The 12,101-nt window shown below is 43.3% G+C and overlaps 1 protein-coding gene across 3 annotated transcripts in view; it reads left to right on the forward strand.

Annotated features, from left to right (window-relative positions):
• Positions 1-12,101, forward strand: part of PCDH17 (protocadherin 17) — a 217,782-nt gene that overhangs the window by 144,139 nt on the left and 61,542 nt on the right. The gene's annotated exons all lie outside the window — the stretch shown is intronic.

Consider the following 12,101-nt stretch of genomic DNA (forward strand, 5'->3'; position numbering starts at 1 on the left):
TGTATCATTGACAGCTCACAGTATGGTAGTGAACCTCAAGGGGATTGCAAGATACATTGTTTATTGAGCCTGGAAAGAACTTTTTGTTGGATCTCTTGCATAAAAAGAAGAGACCAAATAGATTTGGGTTCCATAGGTTACTTTCTTTAAGTGCTTCTGGATAGGACAATGGATCAGACTGAGGCTATATAGACATTAGGTTGTCCATGAAACATTGAAGAATCTAGATATTAATAAGCAAATTTCCTCAGATGTGAAACATTATTAGTGTACAAGGAGACTTATGTGTAGGTGAAAGCTTGTGTTATGCATTCATGACAAAGTAATGCTATCACAAACAATGTGCTTCCACCTGACACTAACCCTTGCCAAATAGACAAATCCTGTCATATAAGCAATACAGATCAGAAGAAATCATCCCTCTACTCTTTAATATTAACACATCTAATTTTTGATTTCCAGTCTGCCTTTCTTCTTGTCAATAGGCGCTGGAAGTAGAGGTGAGAGGGTAAGGATCACCCCAAAATAACAATGCTGGATTTACAAAGGTGAATAAGAATACAAATTTAAATGATATCTTGCCACATTTGCTCAGCCTTCAAAAACAGGGGTCAAATGTCAGTCTAGTCTTTGACAAATTTCTGCTTATTCTTTTAACATGGAGAGTGATGTTTACTTTTCTTTTTCTTATTGCAAAGTGTGAGGATTTTGTAAAGTGAACTATGTGACAGTTTTGCTGGTTTGAAAGGAAAGGCTGTAGGATATTGAATTATTCTAACACACAACAAAATGTAAATACCTATAAATGTACTGTACAAATATTTCAAAATAAACAGTTAGGAAGTCAGAAGTAAAGTGATTGTTTCAAATTTTGAAGTGTGACGGACAGAAAGAGTTTATTAGGATCAAAGCAAATCAAGACACTTTATTTTGTGATGCACAAATGACAAATATTCATTGAAACCCATTTTCCACATATCATCATATATGCACCATGTAGTTTTCTCATTAAAACTCTGTGTCTGTGCAAATTTAGTGCCTGTTCAATGGCAAATGAATCTCTCTGTAGATGACCATGTGCTATCACACCATACTTTAGTAATATATTTGTGACAATGTGCTCATTAGTACAACACCAGCTACATACTATGCCCTTACTGCTCTCTTGGTAAATGGGTGTGGCTCACTCGTGACAATTGTTCTTTGTGTGATGCTTCGGTTTTACAGAATCCCTATGAGTTCAGTGATGTAACTTTGATGGCAGCACCCCATTCTGAAATTTGTTCCAGCATCACTGTTGACTTTTCTTTAAATAAAGTAAATGTGATTGCTCATGTCACTTATTATCCAGCCAGTAAAAACAGTGCCATCAAACATTCCTCAAGACCAACACACTCAATTCTGTGTGAAGAAAAAAATAGATACTTAGCGATTAACAATATTTTTTGTATAGAATTAGGGCTCTCTTGCGCAGCACTCAAGAGGAAGTGTACCTGTTCATGATCTTTGAGGGATAAGTGAAGATGGCTATTCAGACTGTCATAATTTAGTATTCTTTGGAATAGATTGTGCATTAATGGGTTTAAAGACCCAACGTTAAGTAGTATGGAATGACCGTTTTCATTATGAGGGTCATAATATTATCCGTCTTTAACGATTAATACTTGGAGGGTATTCTACTGCTCTGTCCTCAAACATACGTTTGGAGACATACAGCAGGCTATTATTGTAAAGCAAAGAGCATGATGATGTTTTTGACAAAGACATTCCCTTCCCACATTTCTTTCAATTTGCTGAAGAAGAACATTACTATACATGAGTACCTTGGATAGTATATTCTTATATCTGTAAATTATGATTTTCTAAATTATCTGATAATATGCCATTTTATATTTGGATTACTATGACACATATTTGGTAATTAGTTGAACAAAGTTCTTTGTTAATATCCTTCCATGGCTGGTTTATATCATTTAGAAGTAAAACGTGAAATGTGCTAAAACAGAAATAAGCATTTAAAAATCCAATTGCATGGTGTTCTATCAACTAGAGTGAAGCTAATTATATGCAAAGACAGGGAAACAGAATTGAGAAGGTAAATTTCAGGAGAAACAGAGCAGAGAAAGCATATTTCTGACAACTTTTTTAAATTTCCAGGGAGCGATAGTGATAGATCATATCTCTTGTGCTTTAAAATATCTGTATTTTACCTTAGTGTCTTACTATTACTACAGTAAAACACTATGCGTAATCTGCATATTGCTTGTTCCAAATGCAATGAAAATAACTGTGGGTTGATGCATCTCCTTCATAGATTTTATAAATGGTATACAGGCTTGAATCCCGATGAGATAATGTATCAACAGTGTGAGGTCTTTATTGATAAAGGCCTGCATCATTTCATGTGATGCAAGGCAAGTAAAGGTGCCACTTCACCTTTTTGGTCAATTTCCCATGAATCTTGCAGGTTTGTTCAGATAATGAGAGTCATAGTAGCTACAAAAATCAATGTCTGGGGTCTTTTGACTTGAGCTGAAATCATTTAAAACATTCAGATAGCTGAGATTGCTTTTTCATAACCTTGAACACCCATACTTCCTCTTTTAGAAAGAGTGCAGCTTATAACTCATTAGCTAATGTGTATGTTGTGGGGCATAACAGTGCAAAATAACACTGAACAGTGTAAAAAAATGTGCAGCTCTGTAATCACCATGGATGTGTATAAGTGTGCCTTTGTATGTTTATGTGTGCATGGGTGTGTGTGTTTGTCTAATTGTGTTTCAGCACATGCTAATGAGTGTTGTACCCCCAGCTAGCCAGTCAAAATGAAACTTACTCAGTCACCTGTAACAGCTCCTCCATGGCTTTCTAGTCTGTGGCTGTGAATGATCAGAGGTGAAAATAGGATGAAGATCAAATTATCTACTATAAAACATAAGTACACGTTGTCTCTCAATTTACCTACATGCCAATGTCATGGGGCCCTGTGGGGTACATGAACTCTACACAAAACAGTAACATAGCATTACACTTCAGTAACTAAAACTGTAAAGACTTTTTTTAAATCAAGAAGGCTCATAAGAATTGTCACCATGTTTGAATAATGAGAACCTAATGGAAATCCTAATGGATTTATCAAAATGTATTTGCAAGGATGACACACTCTGAGAGTTACTGCTTTTAGAGTTGGGAAGCAATATAGCAATGTTACTGTGACAAATACATTACTTTATTCACCTGCATATATCAGTCTAACACAGTAATCCAGTATCAATTTGCATATAAAAGAGTCAATGCACCTTATCAAATATACAAAACATACGAAGAACCCTCTTAAAGGAGAACTACACCTTGAAGCATACTGTAACTTTGTGTCCGATTTCATGCTGTTGTAATACAAATGCCCTAGTTTCTGTCTAGTGATATTAATATAATACTATATGATACAGTTTATATCCAAGCTTGGTGTATAAAGTTATGTTGGACTTATAGACACTTCAGAGGATGCCTTTGTTCATAGTTTTATTGTGTAACCATTTTTTTAGCTGCTGGGTGAATTATTTACTTTCTATGCTCGAATTCTTAATCTTTATGCTATCTGTACATCTTGGAGCCATTTGGTTTAAGTATGATGCTTGCCATCGAGAGCTCAGTTGATCATTGATCACAATTGGTACTGAAGCATCATCTAGTCATCAGGATGGTAGTGAATCGTTGATACATCAACCAGCCATTTTCCTGGAAGTATAGCAAGCATCTACTCTAATGAATCATTATTTATCAAATCCTGCTCAAATGGAAAGATGACTCTTCCATAAGATGTTCATGAAAAAAAGAACCTTTGAGCAATTACAAGGGTGTTGGAGTCTAATTACATTTTAGGAGGGACATATTTATTGCAGGTTATTAGCTGCAACTTATTTTTTTCTCACTCAAGCCATTGGTCGTTGTGATGTTTTGTAACCATGCTTCTTAACCCCTTCCATGCTGCGCAGATTCCGCCGCTGTGCTGACGGAATCTTGCGCGGGCGTGGTCATGACGGAACGGTTCCGTCATGAGCACAGCTCAACCGTGGCTCATGACGGAACCGTTCCGTCATGAGCACCGAAGGGGTTAAGCCTATTTGAATACTCGTTTTTCTATATCCTGAATGCTGGATAGTAAATCTATGAGTACTTCAATCTAAATGTAGTGTTTCTTTTTTGTACATTGTATTCCTAGGTTATTTGGCCTCTTCTGTAGTGAGATCACTTATAGAAGGGCTAATTTTACACATGCGTTATCACAGTGGTGTGACTTTCACTTTCAGTGTGGTCCCTGCCACGGTGGGTCTGCTTTGACTTTATGTCATAACATCAGACTGATACTAAGAGCTGTGAAAACAGTAATAACATGGCCATTGTAAAGTAGAATTAAGAGTACACACTAAAATGTTTTGAGCTTCTAGATCTTTTTTGAGACTGTGGAACAAAGTAATGTATCCTCTTAGTCCACAATAGAGTTCATGCAGCTTTGAATGCTACCTTGGCAGCGTACAGTGCTATAATGGGTTTATGTCTCATATATAAAATTTCAAGTCAATCTAAATGCAGATTTAGAATTTGTTGGTGGTTAATAACACCATTATTTCAGTAAATAAAATATGTAAATGTGAAGCCTGAATGCCAGTACCTTTCTGACAATTGCTCTTCTGGGCTAATAGCGAAACAACTGGTATTCATACCAGAGTTCTAAAGAGTAGATCCTGTTTACAAATCAAATTGCCCTGTCTCGCGATCTGCCACTGCCTCCAGTTCAAATGGTTACTAACAAGAGGTAGCAGTTAGTGGGGGGACCCGCAAGGGAAAATCTGCCCCAACTTAGAAATATAGCTATTTTGTTCTCAAGCACCAGCTCTTTTATAGATTCACCTACTTAATACATTCACAGATGTCAGGCTAGGAATCTTCATTATCCAATATTATCACAGCAGCATCCAGATACAGCAAATGGCATTGAAAACAAACAGAAAAAGTAGTGTACAATTCGTAGCCCATCCACCCCATTTTATGATCTAAAGTCAGGCAACAAGTCAAGTATGTGAATCATTGAATCATGCCAGTGCTGGAGAAATATAATTACTGGTTAGTAACATTTTTCCTATTACCTCTTCTAGCTTGAGACCATCCCAGCACAGTTAATTGCACTCCCTAGGAAGTCATGCATCTTGTATTAAGGAGATTCCTGGGTAGTAAGAGGGTGGTGTTTTCATTTTACTGGACATTGCAAGGTTGTTTGTATAACTTAAACCTGGTGTGGCAATGTAATTTGTAAATATATTTATCAATATTGTTGCTTGGGTTATTTGTTCCTGAGGACTATCTCACGTGGTCAGGTCGACCTACCAAAATAGAGCCAAGATTATCATATACTAAATGAGAGAGAGGTACTCAGATACTACCATAACTTATCAAATATGCAAACAAAGACTATATAAGGGGTCACACATGTATACAAATATACATTATCAAACTGACAGTGAGAACATGGGTATACACACCACTTCCATTTTCTCTCAACCAGTAGTGCACCAGGAGGCATGTTTGCAGAGTAGTTGAGAAAGGGTACTCACATTTCACTTATACAAAACCATAGAAATTCAGGAGTTTTACTTACAGTCTGACCTGGTCAGAGGCCCCTTCCCCTTTCTCCACTACTCTGCAAATGTGCCCACCAGTTACAAAAACGTAGAAAATAATTTTAAAAAACAAAGTTTAAAGGGACGTTATAGTTAGGAATTAGGATTTAAAAAGCCTTAGAAATGTACTGAAAAGAACTAAGGCTACAAGGACGTTGTAATTAGGAATTAGAATAAAAAAACTGAAATTCACTGAAAAAACAAAGGTATGTGTAGTTATTGTGCAGTAGGTGTAGCATCGTGCTACAAATAATGACAGACGCCCTTTACGATTTCTCAGGAGCTTTATTCTCTACTCCTTATCTCTACCTCGTCCCTATTCTAACTGCCCACTTCTCTCCTCGCTCCTCCTCTTCCCCTCACCCCAAGGCTCCGCCCCCGCCAGCTACTAGAATGCTCACAACCTTACATCTCCCCCTTTGTTACTAAAGCTTGTGACAGTGCTCACATCTCTTCGATCAACCGTCTCGGTTTTTGAATATCTCTTCTTGGCCGGAGGGACAGGCCTTCAGACACAGTTCCATTGCCGCCCTCAGCGTCCCGTTCCTGACCTATAGGTGTTCGACCATGCCCTTCACAGTGTCCAGTCACAGACGTTGTAGGCCCCAGCGTGAGTGTCTCTTTCATGGTGAGACCGCATCTTTGAAGGTGGGGGGCATTGCGAGTGGTGCGCCTGTTTTCCGACTCAGCCGTCAGCGCGGTACTCGTTCGTCTAGTGACTGTGAGGGGCGTTGCCCGGAACCAACAGTCCGTTTCCTTACTTGGTTCTTGTTTGACCACGACGCAATCCCCTTCCCGAGGCGAGAGAGATCTGGCTCGTCTCTTGTGGTCCGTAGAATTTCTCATGCTCTCCTTGTCAGCGCGATCAGCGTTAGTTACTATTTCTTGGTGAAGATGACCTGATGACACCGGTCTTGATGCCCCCTCCCAAGTGGGTATCCGCGTCCAGATGGGGCGCCCTAACATGAGTGTCGCTGGACATTTGCCTGTCGTGGCATTGGGTGTTGTTCGATATGCTCGAAGCACTTCGTTGAGAGCCATTTGCAAATCTTGTCTATCACAGGTAGCCTGCTGGAGAGTCTCTTTGAGTATGGCCATAAACCTCTCACCAGTGCCATTGGCTTGTGACCACACAGGTGTTATCCGCCGAAGCCGGACACCCACGGATTTTGCAAAGTCGCTGAATTTCCGTCCAGTGAACGATGGGCTATTGTCTGTTTTCAGTTCCTTGGGCACACCCCAGGCTGCAAAGACTTCATCTAGAACCGCAATGGTGGCGGCAGCACTGGTGGACGGCACAAACTGGGCAATGGGAAACCGGGAGTACTCGTCCATTATTACGAGAACATATTTGCCTGATTGCATTGGGCCATAAAAGTCCAGGGCTAGTTCGTGCCACACTCCAGGCGGCGGCGGTGTCATCTGACTCGGGGCCGGAAGATCACCGTGCCCTACTATTGGACACTGTGGATACTCTTTCAGGGTGGCATGAGGGGTGGTCTCCAGGGGGCCCGCAGGCGGTCGCGCTTGATCCTCCCCAAGGTGGACATCTTCCTCCACAACGGACAGTCCAAGTGAGTGTGGTGCCCTGGGGTGTCGCGACTTGTAGTCAGCCACGTTGACTGATTTGCCTGGCTTGTACACGATGTCATTGTCATTGCTGACGCGATAGAGAACTTCCACCAGACGCAGCCGCTCGGCCGTCGGCAGGCTAAGGAGACAGTCAGCCTCCGGCCCTTCTATGACGTGGATCACAGCGGGAACTGACATTGTGTTGTGTCTCAGCGTAGTTGAAAACTTCCCGAGGCAAGGGAGGGGCTTCCTGGACATCCAGGTGTAGACCCGAACAAATGCAGGACTCAGGCGCGGGAGGGGTTTCATTTTTTTGTACTCCGTCACCGGAATGTAATTTAGTGACGCTCCGCTGTCCATCACAAATTTTGTGGCATGTCCACCGACGCTGATGTCCAGTCGGGAATATTTCTTAAGTTGGTCCGGGTCGGCAACCATGCTCGCGTATTCAATTGAATATTCTTGTTCGTCTGATGTCGATCTAGAGTCCCGAGAGGGTGATCTCCTCGACCATCGCGATGTCCGCGACTCCCTGCTGGAGTGCGATGATCTTGATGACGACTTTGGGCGACCATGCACCGCTCGCGCATGTTGCCGGCAAGTGTCACTCCGCGACGTCACGGGCGGTTTCTTTCCTTTCTCGCGGCGATACTCTCCGCACATGGCTTCAAAGTGACTGCTCCGACCACACTTGCGGCACTGCTGGCCCATAGCCGGGCACACTCTGGAGTGTGGGAAGTCGTACCCGCATCTGTAACATTTTTGTGCTGTCGCCTTCTTCACATAATCATGTCGTCTGTTGTTTCTCCCCGAGTCCGGTCGACGGTGCCCAGAATGGCGCCGGCGCGATGATGGCCGATCGTGTCGCCCGCGCTCCCTGGACCCTCGGCGAGGGCGACCGGTTCGCACCTGACATATCTGCTCTCGGCGTTCCGTACGCCCTGCTTCCATGGTCTTGGCCTGCTCCTCGGTCTGGTCATGCACTCTCGTCAGTTCCTCTATTTCGTCTAGGGTGTGACTTTTCTTTAACAATTTTCTTCGGAGGGTCTCAGATTGACAGCCGTCAATGACACGCAGCCGTATGGCATCCTCCGTAGAGAATGCTTCAAAGTTGCAGTGGCGTGCCAACCGTCGTAGTCGGGTTATGTATGTGTTCATCGCTTCATCCTTTACTTGGTGCGCCCGCTGGAACACATACCTCTCGTAGTCTACATTTTTTTTGTGTAAAAATTTCTTATCCAGGGCTTCCCGTACCTTGGCGTACGTCCCTGCATCCGCAGCTGGGATTTCCTTAATTATCTTGCTAATGTCCTTTCCCACGAGGTTTCGAAGCGCAATCAGTTGGTCCTCATCGCCGAGGACCTTGGAACCTTTGATGTAGTCCTCAAAGTCCTCGATCCACTCCTCCCAACGAGGGCCCATGCTGCTACCGACTACAAGCGTCAGGGGCTCCGGAGGGCGCAGATGTGACAGCCCTATGACGATGGGTTTGGCCTCCTGTCGGGTCGGTGATCCTTGATTCGACATTGTGAATCCCGTGCGCTCGGGTCAGTTCACTTCAGTCGGCTTGCGTGCTCGCACCTGCGTTTGTAGCACACTTGTCTCGGGTTTGCTCGTGCTTGTTTGTTTCTTTGTCTTGGCTTTGCTTGTGCTTGTTTGTTTCTTCGTCTTGGCTTTGCTCGTGCTTGTTTGTTCCTTTATCTTGGCTTTGCTCGTGCTTGTTTGTTCCTTTATCTTGGCTTTGCTCGTGCTTGTTTGTTTCTTTATCTTGGCTTTGCTCGTGCTTGTTTGTTCCTTTGGCTTGGCTTTGCTCGTGCTTGTTTGTTCTCCCTCAGTGAATCCTAGGCGCCTGACTTCAAGATGGCCGCCAATTCACTTTAATGGGGGGTGTCCCAGGAGGATTGCCTGACTTCAAGATGGCCGCCGTCCCTGCACACACGCGCGAGGCTCTCTCCCGGCTCATTCAGTCTACTACAAGTTGGACTCACCGGCGGGCATCTTCAGGGGTGGCACCCTCCAGTCCCTGCTCATTCACGGCGGCGACAGCTACCAGGTGAGGTCGGGGTGGGCTCCCGCCTTGTTCTGCAGCTTCCCGCTCTTCTTGCGCGCCGACCCTGCCAAAGCTCACGCATCGGGCGTGAGATTAGCCGGCAGCGAGGGATTTTCGGTCTTCGTTTTTCTTTTATTTTTTTTTTTTGCGCGCTCAACAGCGCTTACAGGCAGGCTTTTGGAGACAGCGTCTCCAGCGTCAGGCACCTTCTCCTTCACTCTGGGGACACGAGGCGGGGTCGGGGTAGGCTCCCGACTTCCGTAGTCACTGGTGGCATCCAGAGGTGCTCAATCGCCTCAGGCAGGTCCGGTTCTTCACCACGCTCCAGGGCTCTGTAACTGGTGTGGGCTTGCTCATCCCATCCTCGTCGCCAGTTGTAGCATCGTGCTACAAATAATGACAGACGCCCTTTACGATTTCTCAGGAGCTTTATTCTCTACTCCTTATCTCTACCTCGTCCCTATTCTAACTGCCCACTTCTCTCCTCGCTCCTCCTCTTCCCCTCACCCCAAGGCTCCGCCCCCGCCAGCTACTAGAATGCTCACAACCTTACATCAGGGCGCACAATAAAGAGTCAGTGTGTGGATGGACATAAAGCTAAGTTAATCAAATGAGGGTGCACATCCAAAAACACCCCACAAGCGGGTTTGTTTTTAAATGATCACAAAACCATATGTTCATAGAACAGACGCTGAAAAAATACAAAGTATTACTATCTCAGATTTTTTTTAAAGTGTTTGTTATGCAGTTTGATTTAGTGCAACATACAGTAGCATTTTTAAAAGGTTGCATTTTAATGCGTTTGTTTTCTATGTACAAGATCTTAATGGTAGTTCCTTACAGAAAAATCCCTGCCAGCATATGTACGTCTTCCAATTATGCCTCTCTTCTTAGATCAACATGACAAGTATCGGGTTAACTCAAATACCAAGAGAGAATTAAATTAAACGGTTGTGTAATCCCCTCAAGGAGACTCTGTTTAGCTCTGGTGAATTCCCACCAGGAAACGTTGTAACCTGAGCTGTTTGCAAAGCTCTCAGGCGAGGTTACTCGAAGCAAAGATATTTGGGGCCGTATCTTGATGGATTTCGAGCGCCTGCTTTAGGGGCCTGCAGTGCATAAAGTGAATTCATTTGACTCTTTATTTCTCTGAGAAAGGGGTTTATTTTCAGACAGCACAGCTCAGAAAAAGAAATCGCCAAACCTTACTGTTTCTCTGCTGTTGTATCTGAAAAGCTCTAGTTTATATAAACATGGCGTTCCATGAATTCACTTTATGCACTGTGGCCTATATTTTCTAACATTCTGTGTCACTGTTTTCGGTGCCGCCAAGGTGCAAAATGTGTTTCTGGGTTTACAAAGCCAGGCATGAAAGTTTGGTGTACTTGGGCCTGCCTGCATGCTAGAAAACAGGCGCTCAGCTCGGCGCTGTCCCCAGAAAAGCCATTCGAGGTAGGCCCGGCTGCATTCATGAGTCAGTGTGTATGGGACGCATTTCTCTGTCCTCTATCTGGATAGCCAACCCACAATTTTTTTAACAGGTATGTTTTATCCGTTTCTTTTTAAATCGCACTTCAGTTATAGCGCGTGCAGAGGTGGTTGATGTTGTGGTATGAATCATGACGCAGTATGTAATAAGTTCCACCGTAACCAGGGGAAACAGTCACAGATATGTTTTTCTCTCCGTAGCCGAACATCTGAGACGGGCGTTATTTTTTCTGTCTTGCTCTGCTCCGATTATGAATCACACGGACGCGGCAGTTACTCATTGAAGTGTTATGTTGCAAAATCTTTTTTGAGCACATGCTGACAATACTCCTCAGATATTAAATTCCAGAGGAAAGCTTTGCCCGGCCGCAGCAGTGGCACTGATGAATATGCTCGGTTAGTGGCTGACTGGGAAGTGAATGATTGGCTGTTGTGTAGACGCGGCTCTGCCTTATTAAAGGACTGCGCGCGAGGCGCGCTTCACATTTCCGCTTCAGAAATCAAATGGCCCTCTGTATCTCCTTTACAGGGAGAGATTTTAGATTTGCAATGTTGCCTTTCAAAGCGATTTGTCACCTTCTGCGCTTGTAAAAAGAAACAAGGGAGCTGTTTCAGGATGAGGACTAAACAGCAAACGCTAAGATGTATGGGTGTGTGTGTGTTTTCCCCTGGCAACGCTCTGAGACATTCGGGAGCATTTTAAATTCACGGCAGATCCATTACTGAGCTACCGTTTGGTTCAATCTTATCTAAATGATGCCACGCTGTATCTGAATTTCTGAGAGGACGAAAACAGAGAAAAAATGGATTAGGTGTATGGAGTAGCTCGAAGCGCCAGGAAATTAGGTTTGTGTTGACCTCGAGAGAAATTATTTATAAGGTCATCTTTTGTGAGCGAACAGACAGAAGAAAGCATACTTCTCAGAGGACCAATCACAGGAAATTCTGTTCCATTAAGCAGGGAGAGTGTCCTTTTTCTACTGAACAACAAACAGAGAAATCAATGTACAACCGAAATCTACACTTTACACAAACCTGGCTAGGAAAGATTAAAATTAACACGTTGTGTTACATCGGCAGCAGGGAAGTGTTGTCTTTGTGTCTGTGTCTCTATGGTTTAGTTTGTGATGAAAGTGAGAGTCTGCGAACACTGAGGCTGTGTTATTTTTTTCCAAAGTATGGTAGCACAAACTACTACCTTTTAATAACAAATTTATTATTTATATATTTATTTAATGCAATTTTACATAGCGCGAACATTACCCAAAGGTGTCAGAGCGCTTTAAAAACAAACCAGTTGCGTTAAATAAGGA

This window comes from Triturus cristatus, chromosome 8, assembly GCF_964204655.1.
Source record: "Triturus cristatus chromosome 8, aTriCri1.1, whole genome shotgun sequence".
Classification (NCBI taxonomy): Eukaryota; Metazoa; Chordata; class Amphibia; order Caudata; family Salamandridae; genus Triturus; species Triturus cristatus.